The sequence below is a fragment of the Capra hircus genome, chromosome 4 (genome assembly GCF_001704415.2).
Source record: "Capra hircus breed San Clemente chromosome 4, ASM170441v1, whole genome shotgun sequence".
Classification (NCBI taxonomy): domain Eukaryota; kingdom Metazoa; phylum Chordata; class Mammalia; order Artiodactyla; family Bovidae; genus Capra; species Capra hircus.
Genome location: NC_030811.1, coordinates 113,466,801 through 113,491,566, shown reverse-complemented (window position 1 = coordinate 113,491,566; position 24,766 = coordinate 113,466,801).

Sequence of the window (24,766 nt, the reverse complement as noted above, 5' to 3'; positions counted from 1 at the left end):
AGCTAAGAACTGCAGGAGGATAATAATATAATAATTATACTTACGTAGCTCATTGTATGCCAGGCACTAGCATATATTCAGCACTTTATATTTACAGCAATACTACAATGCATGTACTGCTAATATAATTATTTATATACAGTAAAACCAAGCCACAGTTTGTATAAATAACTTACATATGGTCTCACATGAAATAACTGGTCAAAGTTGGAATTCAATCCCAAAGATCCAGATGCCCATGTGGGAGAAAACGCTGTCTACATTTAAAAATAAAACTAGAAAAATAGGAACCCTCCTTCTACTGTTTGTGGGAAGGGAAATTGATACAGTCACTATGGAGAACAGTGTGAAGGTTACTTAAAAATCTAAAAATAAAGCCACCATATGATCCAATAACCCAACTCCTGAACACATACCCAGAGAAAATCATAATTCCGTAGAATGTATGCACCCCAAGTTTCATTGCAGCACTGTTTACAACAGCCAGGACATGGAAGCAACCTAAATGTCCATACACAGAGGACGGGAAAGAAAATGTGGCGCATATACACAGTGAAGTCTCACTATAAAAACGAATGCAATTGTGCCATTTGCAGAAATGTGGGTGAGCCTAGAGGCTGTTATACAGAATGAAGAAGTCAGAAACAGAAAAAGCAAATGTCACATATGAACGCATTTGTGTGGAATCAAGAAAAATGATACAGATGAACCTATTTGCAAAGCGGAAATAGAGACAGATGTAGAGAACAAACATGCACACCAAGGGCAGGATGCAGTGGGAGAGTGAGATGGACACATTCACACCATTGACACTATGAACAAGAGACAGCTAATGACAATGCACTGTACAACACAGAAACTACCAGGCGGCCTGCTGCTGCTGCTGAGTCGCTTCAGTCGTGTCCGACTCTGTGTGACCCCGTAGACGGCAGCCCACCAGGCTCCCCCGTCCCTGGGATTCTCCAGGCAAGAACACTGGAGTGGGTTGCCATTTCCCTCTCCAGTGCATGCAAGTGAAAAGTGAAAGTGAAGTCGCTCAGTCGTGTCCGACTCTACGCGATCCCATGGGCTGCAGCCCACCAGGCTCCTCCACCCATGGGATTTTCCAGGCGAGAGTACTGGAGTCGGGTGCCCATCGCCTTCTCCGGTGGTCTGTGGTGACCTAAATAAGACGGGAATCGAAAAGGGAAGGGATATATGTGTGTGTGCAGCTGATTCACTTCTCTGTACTGTGGAAACTGAAACAACATTGTAAAGCAAACACATTTCAAAAAAAATTTTTTAATAAGCAAAAATAAAACTAGTATTGCAACACAAAAAAGAAGAGTGTGTCCTTCAAATAGAACATATCATGATCAATGAAGAAATATTCAAAAGCAGATGCAAAACATTGACTCTGATAACACTGTCTCCCAACGTCTATTCAACAACTTACTATGAATATCAGAAAGCAGCAAGACAAAATTTTAAGCCTAGCTAATACTTTACAGCAAGAGAAGAAGATTGTAAGTGAACAATTCTGTCACATTTTTCATGATCCATTATCACATTAGGTTTTAGGTAGCTATTATGAAGATGTTCTTTATTAGCTGATATAAATTTCCCTCTGCTTTTAATTTGCTGAGAATTCATATCATGAATCTGCGTTGTGTTTTGGCAGGTACATTTTCTGCATCTATTGATATGATTATATGATTTTCTTTAACCTGCTGATATGTCAGATTATATTAGTTAATTTTTGAATGCTAAAATAGCTTCGCATACCTGGAATAAATTCCAGTTGGTCATATTACATAATTCTTTTTATGGAGTGCTGGATTCATTTTCCCATTCTTTAATAAAAGGACCAAGAATCTTTGGAGAGGTGATTGATTCTAGGATTGAGGCAGGCTGAGCCTGGAGCAATTTTTAGTGCCAGAAAAAGCAGCTTTTAAAGCAGGGTCAAAATGATACCACGAGCCTACCTGAAAGAGAACTCACGGGGGCCAAAGCCAGAAAAACTTGGGTAACAGAACAAATAACAGTAATTTGAATTTGCAATCAAAAGATTGAAATATTTATGACCTTGTATTGTTGTTCAGTCACTAAGTCATATTTGACTCTGCAATCCCATGGATTGCAGCACTCCAGGCTCCTCTGTCCTCCACTGTCTCCTGGAGCTTGCTCACATTCATGCCCATTGAGTTGATGATGCTATCTAGTCATCTGATTCTCTGCTGAACCCTTTTCCTTTTGTCTTCAATCTTTTCCAGCATCAGGGTCTTTTCCAATGTGTGGGCTCTTCAAATCAGGTGGCCAAAGTATTGAATTTTCAGCTTCAGCATTACTCCTTCCAATGATTATTTAGGATTGATTTCCCTTAAGATTGACTGGTTTGATTTCCTTGCAGTCCAAGGGATCCTCAAGAGTCTTCTCCAGCACCACAATTCAAAAGCATCAGTTCTTTGGCACTCATCATTCTTTATGGTCCAACTCATATCCATACAAGGCTATTGGAAAAACTATAAGTTTGACTAAATGGACCTTTGCTAGCAAAGTGATCTCTCTGCTTTTGAATACACTGTCTAGGTTTGTCATAGCTCTCCTTCCAAACAGCAAGCTTCTTTTAATTTCACGGCAGCAGTCTTTGTCCACACTGATTTTGGACCCCCAAGAAAATAAGATCTATCACTGTTTCCACCTTTTCCGCATCTATTTGCCATGAAATGATGGGACTGGATGCCATGATCTTAGCTATTTGAACTGATGAGTTTTCAGCCAGCTTTTTCACTCTCCTCTTTTGCCCTCCTCAAGAGGCTATTTAGTTCCTCTTCACTTCTTGCCATTAGAATGGTATCATCTGCATATCTGAGGTTGTTGATATTTCCCCCTGGAAACTCGATTCCAGTTTGTGATATAACCTGCATGTAAGTTAAATAAGCAAGGTGACAATACACAGCCTTAATGTACTCCTTTCCCAGTTTGAAACCAGTTGGTTGTTCCACATTCAGTTCTGTTGTTTCTTGAACTGCATACAGTTTTCTCAGGAAACAGGTAAGGTGGCCTAGTATTCCCACCTTTTAAAGAATTTTACACAGTTTTTTGTGATCCACACAACCAAAGTATTTAGCATAGTCAGAAGAAGGCGATGGCACCCCACTCCAGTACTCTTGCCTGGAAAATCCCATGGACAGAGGAGCCTGGTGGGCTGCAGTCCATGGGGTTGCGAAGAGTCAGACACGACTAAGCGACTTCACTTTCACTTTTCACTTTCCTGCACTGGAGAAGGGAATGGCAACCCACTCCAGAGTTCTTGCCTGGAGAATCCCAGGGACAGTGGAGCCTGGTGGGCTGCCGTCTATAGGGTCGCACAGAGTCAGACATGACTGAAGTGACACAGCAGTAGCAGCAGCAGCAGCAGCCGCAGTGAAACAGAAATAAATATTTTCTGGAATTTCTTTGCTTTCTCTGTAATCCAACAAATGTTGGCAATTTGATCTCTGGTTCCTCTGAGTTTTCTAAACCAAGCTTGTACATCTGGAAGTTCTCAGTTCATGTACTGCTAAAGCCTAACTTGAAGGATTTGGGGCATTACCTTGCTAGCATGTGAAATGAGCACAATTGTATTGTAGTTCAAACATTCTTTGCCATTGCCTTTCTTTGGTATTAGAATGTAAACTGACCTTTTCCAGTCCTGTGGCCACTGCTGAATCTTCCAACTGTGCTGACATAATGAGTGCAGCACTTTCACAGCATCATCTTTTAGGATTTTAAATAGCTCAGTGGGAATTCCATCATTTCTATTAGCTTTGTTCAGAGTAATGCTTCCTAAGGCCCATTTGACTTCTCATTCCATGGTTGGCTCTGGGTGAATGATCACATCATCGTGGTTATCCAGGTCATTAAAACTTTCTTGTATAGGTCTCCCTTGTGTTCTTGCTGTCTCCTCTTCGTCTCTTCTGCTTCTGTTAGGTCTTACCATTTCTGTCCTTTGTGATGCCCATCTTTTCATGATATATACCCTTGATGTCCAATTTTCTTTAAGACATCCCTAGTCTTTCCGATTCTGTTATTTTCCTCTGCTTTTTTTTTTTTTTTTGCATTGTTCATTTAAGAAAGCTTTCTTATCTCTCCTTGCTATTCTCTGCAATTCTGCACTCAGTTGGACATATCTTTCCCTTTCTCCCTTGTTTATCACTTCTGTTCTTTTCCCAGGTATTTGTAAAACCTCCTCACGTAACCACTTTGCCTTCTTGTATTTCTTTTTTGGTGGGATGATTTTGGTCACTCCCTCCTGTATAATCGTATGAACCTCTTCAGGCACTCTGTCTACCAGATATAATCCCTTGAATCTATTTGTCACTTCTACTGCAAAGAGATCAGACCAGTCTAAAAGAAATCAACCCTGAGTATTCATTGGAAGGACTGATGCTGAAGCTCCAACACTTTGGCCACCTGATGAGAAGAGCTGACTCATTAGAAAAGAGCCAGATACTGGGAAAGATTGAAGGCAGAAGGAGAAGTGGACAGCAGAGAATAAGATGGTTGGATGACATCACCGACTCAATGGACATGAGTTTGAGCAAGTTCTAGGAGATGATAAAGGACAGGGAAGCTTGGCATGCTGCAGTCCATGGGGTCACAAAAGAGTTGGACATGAACTATATAATCATAAAGGATTTGACTTAGGTCATACCTGAATGACATAGTGGTTTTCCTACTTTTTTTAATTTAAGCCTAAATTTTGCAATAAAGGGCTCATGATCTCAGCCACAGTCAGTGCCAAGTCTTGTTTTCACTGACTGTATAGAGATGCCTTATCTTTGGCTGCAAAGGACATAATCAATCTGATTTCAATATTGACCATCTTGTGATGTCCTTGTGTAGAGCCATCTTTTGGGCTATTGAAGAAGGGTGTTTGCTATAATCAGTGTGTTTTTTTGACAAAACTCTATTAGTCTTTGCCCTGATTCATTTTGTACTGCAAAGCCAAACTTGCCTGTTTTTCCAAGTATCTCTTGATTTCCTAATTTTCATTCCCATCTCTTATGTTGAAAAAGACTTTTTTTTTTGGTGTTAGTTCTGGAAGATGTTGTAGGTTTTCATGTCAATGTTGTAGAACGAGTCAAATTCAGCTTCTTTGGCATCAGTGGTTGGGGCATAGACTTGAATTACTGTGATACTGAATGGCTTGCCTTGGAAACGAACAGAGATCATTCTGTCGTTTTTAGGATTGTACCCAATTACCCCATGTCAGACTCTTGTTGACCATGAGAGCTATTCCATTTCTTCTAAGGGATTCTCACCCATAATGGTCATCTGAATTAAATTTGTCCATTTCTGTCCATTTTAGTTCACTGATTCCTAAGAGGGGGAGATTCTTACCATCTCCTTGACCACATCCAATTTACCTTGATTCACGGACCTAACTGTTAGGGACCAAACGACGGGCTCTAGGACCTGAGTCATGTTTACCAGAAAGAGACAGGACATGCGCTCATCCTGCCTGGCCAATCATGTAACGCCAGCTACTCCTGTAACTGAGACAAAGAACTGCCTGTATATAAGCAGCCATACTCCTTTGTTTGGGGCTCTAGTCGGATTCCACTGTGCTGGATGAGACTTGGGCCCTAGAGCACTAAATATAAACTCCCTTCTTGCCTTTGCATTACTGTGGTGGACTTGCTCTCAGTTGGTTCGGAGATACGGGCTCGGTGCATAACACTAACATTCTATGTTCCTATGTGATATTGTTCATTACAGCATCTCACTTTACTTTCACCACCAGACACATCAACTTCAGCCCAATTACTTTATTCTTTCTGGAGCTATTAATAATTGCTGTCCCCTCTTTCCCAGTAGCATACTGGACACCTTCTGACCTCGGGGCGTGGGGGCTCATCTTCTGGTATCATATCTTTTAGCCTTTTCATACTGTTCATGAGGTTTTGAAGCAAGAATACTGGAGTGGGCTACCATTTCTTTCTCCAGTGGATCATGTTTCATCAGAACTCTTCCCTATGTCCCATCAGTCTTGGGTGGTCCTGTACAGCATGGCTAACAGCTTCACTGAGTTATGCAAGCCCCTTCGCCATGACAAGGCTGTGATCCATGAAGAGGTTATGACTTTGTACTGATGGATAAATTACTGACTCTGTAAATATTTGATAAGGTCACACTTTTCTTAGAGAATGACCTTAAGCAATTAATGTGAAAGAAGGGAAGGGAATAGTGAGGAAAATAGAAAACAGTTGTTAGAGTGATAGTTGCTGCTGGCAAAACCTGCCTGTAAGTGAAAACTCAGTAGAAAAACTTTTGTACAGAAATTATATCCTTACAAAACTACTATGGTGGCTGTAACTTATGGTCACAAATTATTTGAAACGTCTTTTTCTAGAAGGTGGAGCTGAATTACCCTGCCCTTTAGTATAGGCTGGATTTAACAAGTCACATCTAACAAAAAGGATATCAGAATTATAAAAATAACATAAGATGAAACTTAATGAAATGTTTGAGCTAATATCAATGATAAATCATGTTGACATCATGTGTCTTCTGGTTTCATACAATGAGAAAGAAAAACACTTTGCCTCTGTGATATTCTTTCCCAGTCCATAACCTATCTAATAAGGAGAAAATATCAGAAAAACCTAGCTGGGAAAATCTTACAAATTTCTAAACTGGTGATTTTCAAATGTGTCATAGGCAAGACAAGCAATAGGGAAAAAAAACCCTGAGAAACTGTCATAGAATGGTGGAGACTAAGGACCGATGATGACTAAATGCAGCATGATTTCCTAGACTGGGTATTAGGAAAGCTGGTGAAATTCACATGAATAAATCAAGAAATTCTATTTTAGATAACAGTAATGCACTACCTATATGTCCATCCACAGATGAATGGATAAAGAAGGTTTGGTATATATATACAATGAAATATTATTCATCCATTAAAAAGAATGAAATAATGCGATTTGCAGCAACATGGGTGGACCTGGAGATTATCAAATTAAGTGAACTCAGACAGAGAAAGACAAGTGTTATGTGATAGTCTTATAGAGGAACTTAAATAAATTGTGCAAATGAGCTTATCTACAAAACAGAAACAGACTCACAGACTTAGAGAATCAATGTATGGTTACCAGGAAGAAAGGGTGGGGTAGGGATAGACTGAGAGTTTGGGACTGACATGTCCACACTGCTATATTTAAAACACACCCGTGGTGGATTCATGTCAATGTATGGCAAAACCAATACAGTATTGTGAAGTAAAATAAAGTAAAAATAAAAGTAAAAAAAAAAATAAAACAGACAATCAACAAAGACCTACTGTATAGCACAGGGAACTCTGCTCAATATTCTGTGATTAACCAAAATGGGAAAAGAATTTGAAAAATATGTTGTTGCTGTGTTGCCCAGTCATATCTGACTCTTTGCAACCCCATGGGCTGCAGCACGACAGGCCTCTCTGTCCTCACCATCTCCCGAAGTTTGCCCAAGTTCATGGCCATTGCCTCAGTGACGTTGTCCAGCCATCTCATTCTCTGATGACTTCTTCTCTTTCTGCCCTCAATCTTTCCTAGCATCAGGGACTTTTCCAATAAGTCAGCCATTTGCATCACATGACCAACATGTATATGTATGACTGAATCACTTTGCCATACACCTGATACTAATACAACATTGTTAATCAGCTATACTCTAATATAAAATTTACATTTAAAAGAAAGATAAAAAAGAGTAGTGTGCTGATGTTAATTTTTTTAGTTTTGATAAATCTACCATGTCGATGTAAGCTAGAATTTGAGGGAGATCATGTCAGAAGCTTCCGTTTCCTCATGAAGGAACAAGAGTCTTCAGCTGAGAGGATGGGGCAGATGCCAGGGGGCCTTGAACATGGTGGGGAAGCTAAGGGTGTGCCCACTGGGAGGTCTGCTATGGGTACATTAGTGGGCAAAGCTATGTGAGAAGTGCTGACAGGAAGGTACAAGGACCCCCTGAAGGGATGAAAATAACAAATTTCTGAATTTAAGAGGTTTGGGGGATTTGGATTCCAAAATTATTATATCAGCACATAAATTTTCAGAGTCAAATAAAAGCATAAGATATTGAACCACATTAATAATGTTTTAGTAAAATAGCTTTTTGGAAAACTTAAAAAAAATAATGATACCCAATATTTGCAATAGTATGAGAACCCAGGGATGTAATGCACCCTTGCATGAGTATAAACTGATAAAAATTTCTCTAGAAGCAGTCAAGACATATTTTCAAAGACATCCAAGCTAATAAGAAACAAATCTTTGCAGAAAGAAATATCACTTCCAGAAACACATGTCAAAGAAATAAACAGAAGTTGCAGAGATGTGTATGTACAGATATACACTGTAGCTACTTTAAAGTCTTTATTTTTTTAAGCAGTGTTAGATTTACAGAAAAAAACGAGAAAATTGTCCAGAGATTTTCCATATACTCCACACTGTCTCCCCTGCTCTTGTTCCCATGTGAAATGCATTGTACAGTTTTAACATTGTTAACTGGTGTGGGCCATTGTTATCACGATTAATGCCCACCCATGAATGTCCATTATTCATTTACATCTTCATAGTTTTCACCTGCTGTCCCTTTCCTGTTGCTGAATCCCGTGCAGGTACCGCGTTAAACTGAGTTGTCATGTCTCTTTAAACATCTCTTGGCTGTGGCGGTTTCTGACTTTCCTTGTTTTCATTTTTTTATTCCTTCTTTTAATGACCTTAACCAATTTTGAGTTGTAAAATCAGTTTGATCATTTTCTCATGCTAAGACTGAAGTTGCGGGTTATTGGGAAGATGAACACAGTGCAGGGTCAGGGGTCAACGAGTGTCAACATTTGTCATGAGTCAGGGGTCAACACGATTGCTGATGTTGGCTTTTTTGTTGGGCCTCTGCAACATGAACCCCCCCCCACCCGCTTTTCTTCCATGCCATGCACTTTGGAAACACATGGATCTGTGAGATTCACACTGCAGGAATGGGAGTGATACCCCCTTCCTTGAGGTTGGAGTTCCTACACAAATAATTCAGAATTCTTCTGCATGAAAAGTTTGTCTCTATATCTTTATCTATTAATTTATTCTATCACTTATTTATAACAGTATGTCTCATGGATGTTTATGTTATACTTATTGAGTTATAATTCAAAACTACTATATGTATTTTGATTGTTTCAGTTTTAAATATTGGGAGCATTGTGAGTCAGCTTCTGCATTTTTTCTCTGAAATATCCTCAATGACTGTGTGTGGGCATGTGAGTGTGGGTATGTGTGAGTTCGTGGTGTGTCTTTGTTTGTGGACATGCATTTTTGTGAGCATGTGTGTTTGAGTGTTTCTTTATTTTCTAGCACTTCAAGATGCTTCAGGCTTATCTTCTATATTTTTTTTCCACAAATCACCACTTCTGCAAGGAGCCCTCATGTATTTTATTGGAAAATATTAAGTGCCTGCTAAATTGCTTCAGTCATGTCCAACTCTTTGTGACCCATGGACTCTAGTCCACCAGGCTCTTCTGTCCACGGGGTTCTTTAGGCAACAATACTGGAGTGAGTTGCCATGCCCTTATCCAGGGGATCTTCCTGACCAAACTGGCTTGTCTTTGTCTCCTAAATTGGCAGATGGGTTCTTTATTACTAGTATCATCTGGGAAGCCCCTGGAGAATAGTACCAGACACCAAAATCCAGATGCTGGGTGTGTTTATTGTTACTGGGTTTTTGTTTTTGTTTTTTTTTTTTTTTCACTCTCTCAACTGACAGAGCAAAAAATATGCTTCCACTAGCTCTGTACACATACATATATAAACACTTACATATGTGCATTCTCAGTCATTCAGTCGTGTCTGACTCTCTGTGGCCCAACAGACCGTAGCCCACCAGGCTCTTCTCTCCATGGAATTTTCCAAGCAAAAATCCTGGAGTGGGTTGCCAAGCCCTCCTCCAGGGGATCTTCCAAACCCTGGGATCAAACCCCAGTCTCTTGTGTCTCCTGCATTGGCAGGTGGATTCTTTACTATACTACCTGGGAAGCCCTGCCTCTTCTAACACTCCTTATTGCAGATACTAAATTGCTGCCGTTGGTGCCAAACTCACCCTTCATTCCCTTGCTTTGCGAGTTTGGGGCTGTGATGTTTCCAGCACATAAAGGGACCAGAAGCTGCAGGAGCAGCGGCCAGCTCCCTCCTGCTGTCCCCCTGTGGTCTCCTTTGCACCCCTACAGCAATGCATCTTGTCTCCAGCAGCTGCAGCTCCTGTGGGAGGTCAAGGTCGCAGGCTTACAGGCACCTCATTTGGGTTTAGAGCAGGAGAACCTGCTGACTCATCTCAGAGGACTGAGTCTCCACATCCCCTCCTCCATCGCCATACCTTCCTACTGATCCTGCTCCCTGATTAACTGAGAGGTCATGCTCTACATGTCCAGCAGTTAACATTTTTATAACTAAACGTTTAGTATTGAATTCACTTTTGACCGATAGAGCAATAAATTGATACACATATTTGATTAAACATTTATATGATTGAAAGAAGAATGTCTGTAACAGAAATAAAAGATGGGTGGAATAGCTTGTATGTAATAATGTCAAGACTCTAAGAAATAAAGGTCATAAAGATACATGTTGCCTATGTATTTTATACTACTGCTACTAATTACTAATAATGGCTATTATTATTACTATTAATAATGGTACTTAAAAATGCATTAAAGAATAGAAGAAGGGTTTAAACCTAAAAGCCTTACAATTTATGTAGCAAAATTTTCTAATTACCATTGATGATGGTTTAATAACACATATTGTAACAAATCATTCAGATCTGTAAGTTGAAATATCTGTCTTAGAAAGGCAATTTGGCACAGATTTCAAGAGCTGAAAAGGTGCCAAATCTGGTAAAGTCACTCTTCCAATTTACGATGAGTATTTTGATAAAAGAAACCCTCTAAGAATAAAAATAATTATTTCATTTAGTGTTGTGTGTTAATGAAAAATTGGAAAGAAAACAAATCTCCAAAATAGAATACTACTCAATTATACAAAGTGAACTGTAGTTTATTGGATTGATAAAATATGATGTAGCCATTAATGATTTTAAAAACTATCTATTCACATGAGGGGTTTCCCTCATGGTTCAGTGGTAAACAAGCCATCTGCCAATACAAGAGATGTGGGTTTGATCCCTGGATAGGGAAGATCCCCTGGAGTAGGAAATGGCAACCCATTCCAGTATTCTTACCTGGGAGATCCCATGGACAGAGGAGACTGGCAGGCTGTAGCCCATGGAGTCACAAAAGTGTCAAAAACAACTCAGTAACTAAAAAACATTAAAATGAGAAAATAATTTAATTAGTATTAAGTAATCAAATGGTTTTTCCAGTGGTCATGTATGGATGTGAGAGTTGGACTGTGAAGAAAGCTGAGCGCTGAGGAATTGATGCTTTTGAACTGTGGAGAAGACTCTTGAGAGTCCCTTGGACTGCAAGGAGATCCAACCAGTCCATTCTGAAGATCAGCCCTGGGATTTCTTTGGAAGGAATTATGCTAAAGCTGAAACTCCAGTACTTTGGCCACTTCATGCGAAGAGTTGACTCATTGGAAAAGACTCTGATGCTGGGAGGGATTGGGGGCAGGAGAAAAAGGGGATGACAGAGGATGAGATGGCTGGATGGCATCACCGACTCAATGGACGTGAATCTGAGTGAACTCTGGGAGATGGTGATGGACCGGGAGGCCTGGTGTGCTGCGATTCATGGGGTCGCAAAGAGTCGGACATGACTGAGCAACTGAACTGAACTGAACCAAATGAGAGTACAAAGCAGGAATATGGTGTAAATATGTTACAATTTATATATGAATACAGAAAAAAAGATAGGAATGTAAAAACAAAAATGGAGAAATAAAAGGATCATGAAATGATTTTTAAGAACTAAAATTATATTGTTTTATTTACTACATGCCGTTCAGTTCAGTCACTCAGTCATGTCCGACTCTTGGCCACCCCAAGGACTGCAGCACACCAGGCCTCTTTGTCCATCACCAACTCCCGGAGTTCACTCAAACTCATGTCCATTGAGTCAGTGATGCCATCCAACTTTTTCATCCTCTGCTGTCCCCTTTTCCTCCCACCTTAAATATTTCCCTGCATCAGCGTCTTTGCAAATGAGTCAGCTCTTCGCATCAGATGGCCAAAGTATTGGAGTTTCAGCTTCAGCATCAGTCCTTCCAATGAACACCCAGGACTGATTTCCTTTAGAATGGACTGGTTTGATATCCTTGCAGTCCAAGGGACTCTCAAGAGTCTTCTCCAACACCACCGTTCAAAAGCATCAATTATTCAGTGCTCAGCTTTCTTTACAGTCCAATTCTCACATCCATACATAACTACTAGAAAAACCGTAGCCTTGACTAGACGGACCTTTGTTGGCAAAGCAATGTCTCTGCTTTTTAATATGCTATCTAGGTTGGTCATAACTCTCCTTCCAAGGAGTAAGCATCTTTTAATTTCATGGCTGCAGTCACCACCTGGAGTGATTTTGATGTAGTAAATAAATATTTTTAATATTTTGTTAGAATTTTAAAGTTTTATTTTGAAGTGACTTTACAAATGCTAATTTTATTTTTTTCGAATGCTAACTTTAATGAGTAATATAATTTGACTTTAAAAGATTAAGAAAAGCATTGAGTTAGTCTCAATACTATACAAAGCAATCGCCAAAGAGAGGAATTTTGTTTGTTGGATATGTAGCCAAAAGTGGGATCCAACTGCTCGCCTCCTCTCAAAAGTCAATAAAGAGGTGAGGATGGTGGAAGGGAAACTTTTGTTTTATTTCTGAGGCTGGAAACCATGGGTGAAGAGGTGGGGCAATGTGGAGGGGCGAACTCCTGTCCAAAGGCTGACTTCCCACAACTCCTATACTCCCTGCCAGCAATCAATAGGCAAGAGGCAACAGCTTTTAGAGGCAGGGGGATGAGGCTATGTATAAAAACAGCAGAATCAGCTCTGACAGTCATCTTGAAATTGGTCATACAGTGGTCTGATCAGTGTCATCTTGATTGCTTTAGGTACAGTTAATCTTCAGTTCCAGAGTTGGTTTGTTCCCTTCCTTTGAAGTCAGTTCTCAGAATCGGTAGCTTATCTCATGGCTACAGCCTGGCCATCATGTAACTTCTTCTTCACCAGGTAACTTCTTCTACCTGGTGGGGATTTCAGTATCTACAAGACAGCTCACAGGATATGGCTCAGAATACTACTTACAGCTGTGTAAAGGTCCTTGACTTTGTTATCTATTAAACTATTGTTGTTTTGTCTGGTTTGATTGCTTGCTTTTGCTTCTGCTTTTTCTCACTTCTTCTATTAATCTTATTCTTTGGCTAAAATTTTTCCACAAACAAAAGGCAGGTGGAAAAATGATGTGGAGAGGACCCTAGGGCCCTGCTCCATTTCACAACAAGGAAAGGAAATGTTTCCAGAGGATCAGGAAATAGATGGTGGCTTTCAAGACACATAGCTACTGAGAAATTCAGCCCTGATTATTCATCAAATTGGTAAAATTTGAACAGTGCTAATGCAGCTTCAAAAATATTAGTTCATTGTCAATTTTACATAATTTCTTGTGCCTCATTTGTTTCAGTGTCTAAAGATGAATTTTAAAATAATAATTTTTTTTTTTTTTTTTAGATTTTTTTTAATTTTTATTTTTACTTTATTTTACTTTACAATACTGTATTGGTTTTGCATACATTGACATGAATCCACCACGGGTGTACATGCGTTCCCAAACATGAACCCCCCTCCCACCTCCCTCCCCATAACATCCCTCTGGGTCATCCCCGTGCACCAGCCCCAAGCATGCTGTATCCTGCATCGGACATAGACTGGCGATTCGATTCTTACATGATAGTATACATGTTTCAATGCCATTCTCCCAAATCATCCCACCCTCTCCCTCTCCCTCTGAGTCCAAAAGTCCGCTCTACACATCTGTGTCTCTTTTGCTGTCTTGCATACAGGGTCATCAAAGCCATCTTTCTAAATTCCATATATATGTGTTAGTATACTGTATTGGTGTTTTTCTTAATAATTTTTTAAAATGTGCTGAACTAAAAGACCTAACTCATCAAATAATGCACTCTGCCTTTTCCTGGTGAGTGGGAAAGCAAGGGCTGAATATTACAAAGAAATGTGGCATAAACACATAAAAGACCCACAGAAATTCTGCTTTCTGGATCCTATTTACACCCTGACTCCTCCGTGCTTTGGAAATAGTCTGACTTGTGCCTGTAAATATCTTTAAGCTGTAAAATGAATAAATCCCTAATGTAGTTCCCAAATGACAGTTTTTTTCTGAATTGTGTCTACTCCTAGGGTAGTTAGCATGCTGTTAACTAAGTGGCACGATTCACTAGAGACATTTAATATTAAAGATTAAATGATGACATTGTTTATCTAGCATTTTAGCTTAGGATGTGAAGTAAGGAAGGATAGAAAAGATTGTAAACATATGAGAAATGAAAACACATTTTTGATATAATGTTATACATGTGAGTAGAGACTGCTCCAGTAAAATGCAGCAGGTTGTGTCTCAGAGCAGCAGGAGAGCATGGCAGTTGCCCCAGACTCTGTTACTGCTCTAAGACTTGCGGCTTCTCCGTGGCTGGATTGCCCTTCCTGCCTTAGTGATTGCAGACTTGGCCACCTGCGTTGCTCTACCCCCTGAGAGCACAGCTCACCTGAGCCCCTGGGCGCAGAGCCTCTGAGAAGCACTGGACAGTGCTGCCACATCCTTTATCTCCTCTTCTCTGAGACAAGAAAGTTCTCAGGTGAGAGCTGCTTGTTCAAGAAGAGTCCCAGAGGAGCAGTGACGTGGGAAGAGCAGCAGCTGCCCACAGCTTCATATTCAACGTCAAAGTAAGGACCAGAGAACAAGAGACAATCCTACACTCGCAGACTATGTAAGCAAATTGCAACATGTTCAAACATTAATTTTAAGAAGAACACATGAAAATATACTTAGTATTATGCAGCAAGCATGAAACAAATCAAACAATCTAAAACTCCTCTGATCTAAAATGACAAAATTAAATACATCTTGGAAAGAAATCTACAAAGACAGGAACTGTGGCACGTGGCACATTTTCCTTTTTTTTTTTTTTAATAAATTCTCTTTTTAAATGAATTCAGAAAAGCTATGGCAAAAAAATATAGCATAATTTGATACTTTCTGGTGATAATTGATTCTAGTTATTTACACACACACAGTTCATTTCATATGTTTGAAAGTTTAGTTAAGAATATACTTCTGCAGTCTTCTGTACCTATTTTGTTACAAAGGGCACTTGGGCAGAGAGAGTACTGCAATCCATCCAGAGGTGGTAGAAAGGCAGCAGTGAGCAAAATGGACCATTAGAACTGCTGATATAAATCAAAACGACGCATCATCTTGGCTTCCCACCCAGATACTTTAGAAAAATGAAGCTGCCCTGAGTGTTAGAGCAAGAGGAGCAAGTACCCACGTGGTCCTTCCCAGGCCAAGAAAGCAGCTGGAGAAAAAGCCTTCAGTCGCCCCTTTCCGTTTCAACACCTCCACTCGGTGGATCCCACAAGAATGTTTTCAGAAACTCTTTGTCTCGGAATCATAATATTTTATTTATGTGAAAGGGCCCCTATTATAACCATTTGAAATAAAGCCAGAGTTAATCAAAGGGATTTATCTAAGGGATTTGCATTTCTAAACACTATGTATGCATTTTCATGCACTTGAATGAGAAAATAGTCGTGCACTACTTTCTGACTTTGACACAGTGCACGATGCACAGTGACTGCCTTTAAAGGAACACCTGGCACGCAAAGCGAGCTGCTAAACTAAACGGCAACATATGTATGCTCTATGACATCAATTTGCTTGAAAACAGCTTTGTATTTAATATTCAGCAAAGAACCAAATATGTGTATATTACTCCATATTCCCTTATGAGGCTGCACAGAATCAACTCCTCGTGTCTCCAATTCTGGAAAGCACTGTTTCTACACAACTAGTTAGCTTGTCATGTAGCTAGGAGACTCCAATAACTACCCATGCTGACGTGTAATATTGGAGGCTCAGGAACAGACTCTAGAAAAGCCGGCTTCTAGAAATGCTCTGTGCTGCCAAGACCCTACCACTGTTGCCATTTTTATTTTATCTTCATCTGGATGTCTTCCACTTTTGGCTAGATTCCAATATTGTCTAAACATTTTTTTTTAATTGCCTCAAGTCAAAGTAAAGAAAAAAAATGATACCTGAATCTTTTTCTTGTTCTTAAAAAAATAAACAGTGCCCTCTACAAGGTTTCTGGACTCAACGACCAGACATAGCATCCTGAGCTTAATCCGGACCAGATCCAAACCTCTCGCAAGTGTGATCTCTGTAACATGCTGGGACTTGTCTCCTGAATCATCAGATGCAATAGGTACCTGTCTCCTTCCTGGCTTCCTGTTCAGTGTGACTGCTACAGAGAAAAATCAAACTTTCCTGCTCCCACTCCCAGGAAAACCAGTGTATGACCTGTGTTTCTTCTCAAATTTATTATGGTTCTCAGGGCTCAAGCAATATTTTCCCTTCTTAGTTAGCAAAGCCTTCTTTCAGAGATCTTATTTGTTGGCATCTTTCAAGGGGAATGCTCACCAATAAAATTTAATTAATTAACAGAGGAGTTCCCTGGAACAGGAGATGTCAACCAAGGAGATAGGGGATATACCCCTATCTCTGCCCCCCAGAGCTTCCTCCCTCACCCTTGACGCCTGACCCCATGGGTGGGGGTGTGGGCAGGCTACAGAGGTCCCCTGCCTTCACCCAACTTCCAAGAGTGCCTGGGGTCAGGAAACTTGGCTCTTCACAGCTGAGAACTGGGTCTCCAACGTGGAGCCCTAATTCCCCTTCTCACACCCTTAATGAGAGCAGAGGTGGAAAGCCCTGCCAGGTTGGCCGTGGGCAACACCACCCTTGTTTTCCTCCCACACTTGGCTGGGCTCTCAGGCAGAGCAGCACCTCCCACGCTAGGAGGGACACAGTGTGGCCACTGGACACCCGCCCCCGTCCACACCCGCAATCCTCAGGCGAGGGGCTGGATTACAAGCAAGATTAAGAGGACCTGAGTTCCCTGGATCTCATTCCCCCACGTCACAAACACAGGGACACCTGTGATTTCCAAATTACAATTCTGACCTCTCCTCTAATAAATCACCATAAATTTGATCTGTTCCCTGTGGTCTCCAGCTCAAACATTTCTGAGAGTTATTTCACAGCTGATGCTGCTCCAGTGATGTTCCTGAGTTCACAGCAGGTGATGTCCCTGTTAGGAGTCCTTGTCTGCATGTGTACTAACTCACTTCAGTCATGTTCAGCTCTTTGCGGCCGCGTGGACTGTAGCCTGCCAGACTCCTCCCTCCTTGGGATTCTCCAGGCAAGAATACTAGAGGAGGCAGCCATGCCCTCCTCAACCTATGTCTCTTACATCTCTTTGGCAGGTGGGTTATTTACCACTAGCACCACCTGGGAAGCCGCAAGTCCTTGCCTAGACAAATGAAAAAAATGGAGATGAAATATTTGGTAACTTTTACAGCAATTTCATGCTGAACATACCTGTAAGTAACCAGGGCTTTAGTATGCTTTGTCGTTCTTAAAATTGTGTTTCTAGCATTTTATTTTTATTCTGTTGTTTTAAAAGTGCTGCTCCATCAAAAGTTAAGGAGTCAAACAATGGGAATGGGTCCTTTCCCACAGATGGCGTGGGAGCACTGAGAGGCAGTGGCCACTGTGAGGTCAGCTCCCACCCACCTGATCTCCACAGGGACCCTGGGGTCCCACCCAGGCCAGGAAGCCGATCTCCCAGCAGTCCTCCTAGCAGTCCTGCTCCATGGAACCCGCAGCATCAGCCTGATGAATACCACAGCCAGCAACCATGACCACACCCTCACCTTCACCAAAACAAGCGTTTCCCAGCTCACATCGCTGGAACATCCATGACTTTTATATCTTCGATATTGGTGGATATGTATTCATGCATGCTCAGCTGCTGAGTGGTGTCCGACTCCTTGTGACCCCATGGACTGTAGCCCACCAGGCTCCTCTGTCCGTGGGATTCTCCAGGCAAGAACACTGGAGTGGGTGGCCATTTCCTCCTCCAGGGGATCTTCGTGACCCAGGGATTGAACCCTGCCTCCTACATCTCCTGCATTGGTAGGCAGATTCTTTACGGCAGAGTCACCTGGGAAGCTGGTATTAACATATATATTTTGGGATATCATCTCAAAAATACTCTGTGACATAGATGTTACTTTTCAGCTGAGTTCAGTCACTCAGTCGTGTCTGACTCTTTGCGACCCCATGAATCCCAGCACGCCAGGCCTCCCTGTCCATCACCAACTCCCGGAGTTCACTCAGACTCACATCCATCGAGTCGGTGATGCCATCCAGCCATCTCATCCTTGGTCGTCCCCTTCTCCTCCTGCCCCCAATCCCTCCCAGCATCAGAGTCTTTTCCAATGAGTCAACTCTTCGCATGAGGTGGCCAAAGTATTGGAGTTTCAGCTTTAGCATCATTCCTTCCAAAGAAATCCCAGGGCTGATCTCCTTCAGAATGGACTGGTTGGATCTCTTTGCAGTCCAAGGGACTCTCAAGAATCTTCTCCAACACCACAGTTCAAAAGCATCAATTCTTCAGTGCTCAGCTTTCTTCACAGTCCAACTCTCACATCCATACATGACCACAGGAAAAACCATAGCCTTGACTAGACGGACCTTAGTTGGCAAAGTAACGTCTCTGCTTTTGAATATACTATCTAGGTTGGTTATAACTTTTCTTCCAAGGAGTAAGCGTCTTTTAATTTCATGGCTGCAGTCACCATCTGCAGAGATTTTGGAGCCTTCAAAAATAAAGTCTGACACTGTTTCCACTGTTTCCCCATGTATTTCCCATGAAGTGATGGGACCTGATGCCATGATCTTCGTTTTCTGAATGTTGAGCTTTAAGCCAACTTTTTCACTCTCCTCTTTCACTTTCATCAAGAGACTTTTTAGTTCCTCTTCACTTTCTGCCATAAGGGTGGTGTCATCTGCATATCTGAGGTTATTGATATTTCTCCTGGCAATCTGATTCCAGCTTGTGCTTCTTCCAGTCCAGCATTTCTCATGATGTACTCTGCATAGGAGTTAAATAAGCAGGGTGACAATATACAGCCTTGATGTACTCCTCTTCCTATTTGGAACCATGTTACTTTATCTCAAGATTGTAAAAAGGAATCAGGATCCACAGGCCAAAGTCACCTGCTCAGAGACAGTAAATGGCAAAATCAAGATCTGAATGGTGATTTGGGATATCGAATTCCATGCTCTCGCCAAAGCCCCAAGATGCCTTTTTGACATAAACCTGTACCACGTGGGATCACTGTGTGAAATAATTGGCATTTCTAACTCCACACCTCCAGGATAATTCTTTAATAACACCTATTGGTCCTCACTGACTGTCACTGACCTCCACTGATCCCCCAGTAACTCCACTAACCCTCTAACTCTCACCTACCCTCAATGATCCTCACTAACCCTCACACTGACCCCCAGTGACCCACTGCCACAACTAACATCCTGCACTCTCCCCATCTCAGGAAATGGCATCATGCCCAAATGTAGGATCCAAGCTTGCCTTCTCTTTTCTCTGATCCCCAGAAGCAATATCTCAGGAAAGATGTGTGTTTCTAATTTTTGAATCTTGAATCTCAGGACTGTATCTCTTTTCTCTTTATGTATCTGCAACCGTTTGTATCAAAGTTCTCCAAAGAAGCAATAGTGTATGTGTGTGTGTGTGTGTGTGTGTGTGTGTAGAAAGAGACAGAGAGAGAAAGAGGATGATTGTCTTTAAGGAACTGGCTCGTGAGACCATGGGGGCTGATATCCACAGGGTAGACTAGGAGGACTCAGGGCAGAGGTGATGTTACAGCTCATCTCAGAGGCTCTTCTTCCAGGAACCTCAACCTTTTGTCTTAAGTCTTTTAACTGATTGGATAAAGCCCCCCACACAGTAGAGGACAATTTGCTTCACTCAAAGTCCACTGATTTAATGCTACCAATGTGTTCTGTTCCAAGAGCATGTTCTTGAATCCAATTTGTCCGTAAGTCCAACAGTTAGTCCATGTACCCAACTAACAAAATCGGCTATAGAGTTCTATACTGGACTAGGTTGATAATACTTTTCACACAAATAGTGCATAAAAACAAACACAAAAATAAAGAAAATAGTTTTAATCTTACAATACAGTGTCTTGAAAAGTACCGTAGTACAGTACAATAGCTGGCATACAGGGGCTGGCATCAAGTGAACAGACAAGAAGCATTCCTGACTGGAGGAAGGAGAGGCGGTAGGAGATGGTGAAGCGGAAGGATCGTCAGCAATAGGGGATGGAGGACAAGCTACAGTTTCACTGATGCCTGACGTTGATGCAAAGGTTGAGGTTCCCTAGAATCAGATGCACATTAGTGTATAAAAGTCTGCAACTTGAAGTTTCATATGGAGGGGCTCACTGTGTTGGGTATTGGTCAGGATTGTTGTTTTGCAGAAAGTTTTCACTTTTGTCTCAGGTTCGAAGCATTTGTTAAAGCAAATAAGCCTCTTGTCCTATACAAATAAATAATACCAGTATTTATTAGAGAATTAGCTAGTTTACTTTCAATTTTCTAATATTAAAAGAAAAGAGAAATAGAAACAGTAGAAGATACATCACCAAATTGGGTTCAGACCAACATCCAGACTCAGTCGGTGCTGCAAGTCCCGTGTCACAGCACATCTGGAGTCCCAGCTGGGAAAAGGTCCCAGGCAGCGTGTCCCCTCCTTGGGTGAGACTTCAAAGTTTGCAGTTAGGAGTTCTTGCTTATAATCCCAGGATGCAAACCGATGTCATCATCCTTCTGTGAGCAAATTGTAGCTCTGGTTTCATGATACTGCTAATTGTTTGTCTTGTCAAACTTGGAATGTTGTTAAGCCTGGAGCTTGGTTGGCCAAACTCCCCTCCCTCCCAGGGCTCAACAGTCTCAAGATTCCTCCCCCATCCTATCTGTGGTGCCACAAGCTTTGCACTCAGAGCAGGCAGTCAGGACACGCATAGTCAGGGCAGTATTCAAGCAGGTCAGAAGCAAGGTCAGAGGCCCACTCTGCTTTGAGTCTGAAGCTTGTTTAACTTCCCCAAACAATTGTCACTTGGTAATTGTGATGCATGTGCCTCCTAGGTAGCTTCAGTCCTGTCCAGACTCTGTGAGCCCATGGACTGTAGCCTGCCAGACTCCTCTGTCCACGTGATTCTCCAGGCAAGAATACTGGAGTAGGTTGCCATGCCCTCCACCAGGGGATCTTTCCAGTCCAGAGATCGAGCCCACATCTCTTAAGTCTCCTGCAGTGGCTGGCACTTATGGGAAGCCCAGTAATTGTGGTAAGAAACAGTTAAACTCTTCCATCCTCTGCCTGTAACTTTCCAGGGCAGTAGTTTTTCACAAACACCTGGCAGAATTATGGCAGGAGACGCTGATGGCTAGGAGTGAGTTAGGGACCAAATGAGTACTTGAGATGGAGAAACCTATCAGTCAAAGGCTGCTGCAGGCTCCTCTCAATTCCAGAAAATGAAAAGTTTATGAGCTTCATGTCTTAGGATCCTTAAAGACCTCGGGGTGTGTTTTGAATGATGGTTTTAAAAGAGCAGAACAATTTTCACTCACTGATTAAGTCAGGAATGTTGCAAACATAACCACGTTACCTGTCCCCTCCATACTGATTAAAACACAAACCCAAATCTTATTTCAGCAGCTCACACTGTAGACTTTGAATGGCTGTTGCTTATCGAGTGAGCTTTCCTTTGCCACAGGGTGTTTAGAACACTCTTAGGTTTTCAAGGGGAAAATGACACCACAAAATAGAACACGTAAATCAAAAAGGACTTATCCGGAGAAAGAATTTTAACAGCTACTAAACAAATAGCAGGACAACTATGACACTTTAGTGGGAAAATGAGTTAGATACGTTTTCCTTTCACCTATGAAGTGGCTCAGACAGTAAAGATTCTGCCTGCAATGCAGGAGATCCGGATTCGATCTCTGGGTTGGGAAGACCCCCTGGAGAAGGGCATGGCAGCCCACTCCAGTATTCTGGCCTGGAGAATTCTATGGACAGAGGAGCCTGGTGGGCTTCAGCCCATGGGGTTGCAAAGAGTCAGATACGAGTGAATGACTAACACTTTCACTTCACTTCACTGAAGTTTCCCACTCATAACACAAAGTAACATTATTTTGCTGATAATTTTGACATGCTGTACTCTGTTCCTCGGGGCTTATGAAAATATTATTAACATCTCCCAAGCACCAAGTTATGTGAAAATGAAATATCTTCAGGTTGTAGACACAAGCTTTCCTTACAGAACTAATTACAGATCTGTCTGAGAAAAATCTCAGACCTTAGGCCCTTCATTGACACCTCAGGAAGCTGTAAGGTCAGAAACTTCTCAAGATGGACACGTAGATGGCGTCAGGTGTGCCTGCCAGGCAAGGAGCAGTCCTCTTCAGGAGCAGAGTTAGAGCAGGAATTACCAGCAACACGAATTACACTCACTTTGAATCATTGCAGGAACAGCTTTCTGCAAGCCTCCTGGAAAAAGCCAGAAGGGTTTTCTCTCTCTGTATCACTGTTTCCATGATTCCTGCACACAGCTCTGGAGCAAGTACCCAAAGGTCCCTGCATTGTACTCGATATTGAAAGTCAGCATGGACCAGACCTGGTGTCTGTGTGGCAGAGGGTGACCTCCACATGGCTGGTGGATGGTGGATGGATACAGTACTTGCATCAATTCAGGTCCTGAGAAATTGAGTGACTCATATCAACCATTCTGATGAAGACGTGTAAAAATATGTTATATCCGTTGTGAGTGGGATCTACAACATGAAGGAATTCCATGGAGGTCCAGCTGTTAGAACTCCAGGCAACCACTGCCAGGAGCCTGGCTCGGGAAACTAAGATCCCACAAGGTGCAAGGTGTGGCCAAAAACTAAATAAATATAAAATAATTTAAAATAATAAGTGATACAAATGAGTTTGTTTACAAACCAGAAACAGACTCGTAGACATAGGAAAGAAACCTGTGGTCACCAAAGGGGAAAGGAGGGGGTAGGAGGATAAAGCAGGAGTTCCAGGTTAACATATACAGGCTACTGCATATGAAAGATATAACCAACAAGGACCTACTGTATAGCACAAGGAACTATATTCTCTATCTTATAATGACCTATAAAGGAGAATTATCTGAAAATATGTATGTATACACACAAACTGTTTCACTTTGCTGTATACCTGAAGCTGATACAGTACTGTAACTCAGCTATACCTCACTCTAAGATACCTCAAATGCATTACTGAAGGCTCTGGAGTTGTGATGAGTTACTTAAGACAAAGCTACACTGGATGCAAGAGGGAGAGAGCCGCCCAGAGTTCAAAGCCTTGCACTTGGAGGTAGTTTTGTTGGTGGTTCAGATGGGAAAGACTCTGCCGGCAATGTGGGTGACCTGAGTTCAGTCCCTGGGTCAGGGAGATCCCCTGGAGGAGGGCATGGCAACCCACTCTAGTATTCTTGCCTGGAGCGTTCCATGGACAGAGAAGCTAAGGCATTTTGTCTGTGTCTCTGGGATCTCAGTGGAAAGTAGGCAGCATGATGTCACAGCCCTGAATGTCGAGGAGGAAAGCTGGCATTGCTCAGGGTCCCCAGTGGAAGAGTCCTGGAAACACTCTTACTCTCTAGGCCAGAAAAGAAGTGACAGAAGTGGTCATCCCAGGCCTGCACTCAGCCTCCAACCATCCCACTGCCTAGAAGCGGCTGCAGTGATGCCAGAGGCCTATTGTGTCAGCTGCCCAGCCAAAGACAAGCTGACTCTCTTCAATGAAAGGTAGCATTATTCTAGACTCAAAATTACTTTTTTTATAATCAATATTTCAAATACACAATTTAAGCAGCACAGTTAAAAATAACTGGATAAACAAATGAAATTCAAATGAAACAAACTATACAAGGACATGTGTAGGAATTCATAAATAGGAATTATTAGGTAAATATCTTAAACATTCTTGAACTTTTTAATGGGATCAGAGAAAAGATTGAGAATTTGTAGAGAACTGGAACTCATACAAAATAACCAAATACAACTCATGGAAGTAATAGCAAAAGTTAAAGACATTGAATGGACTTAACAATAGATTAAACACACACAAAATGAAAATCAGCCAACTGCATGATAGATCAAAATAAAATATTCAAAATAAATCACGAAAAGATAAAAGTAGAGAAAATACAGAAAATAAAGTAATAGAATAGAGGATTTGAGGAGCAGGGTTAATATATATGTAATCTGAGTCCAAGACAGAAATGGAAGAATTGAAAAAAAGCAAGACTTGAAGAGATCAAAGCTAAGCAACTTTCTAGAGCTTATGCAATGAATCAAACCAGAGTTTCAAGCAACCTCAAGAAAGTATGATGGTGGGAGGGAGACGGGGGCAAGGAGCTGATCGTATTGGAAACATTGAAAAATAAAACAAAAATAAATGATAGAAATAGCCAGTAAAGAAAGAAAAAAAAAAAGAAAACAGCAGCCATTGGGTTGTGAGTTGATTTTCTCAGAAAAAATGGAAGCCTCGGGAGGGGGGTTGGGAAATGAAGGATGGTATCTTTAAAACATTGGAGGAATATAACTCCCAGGTTAGAA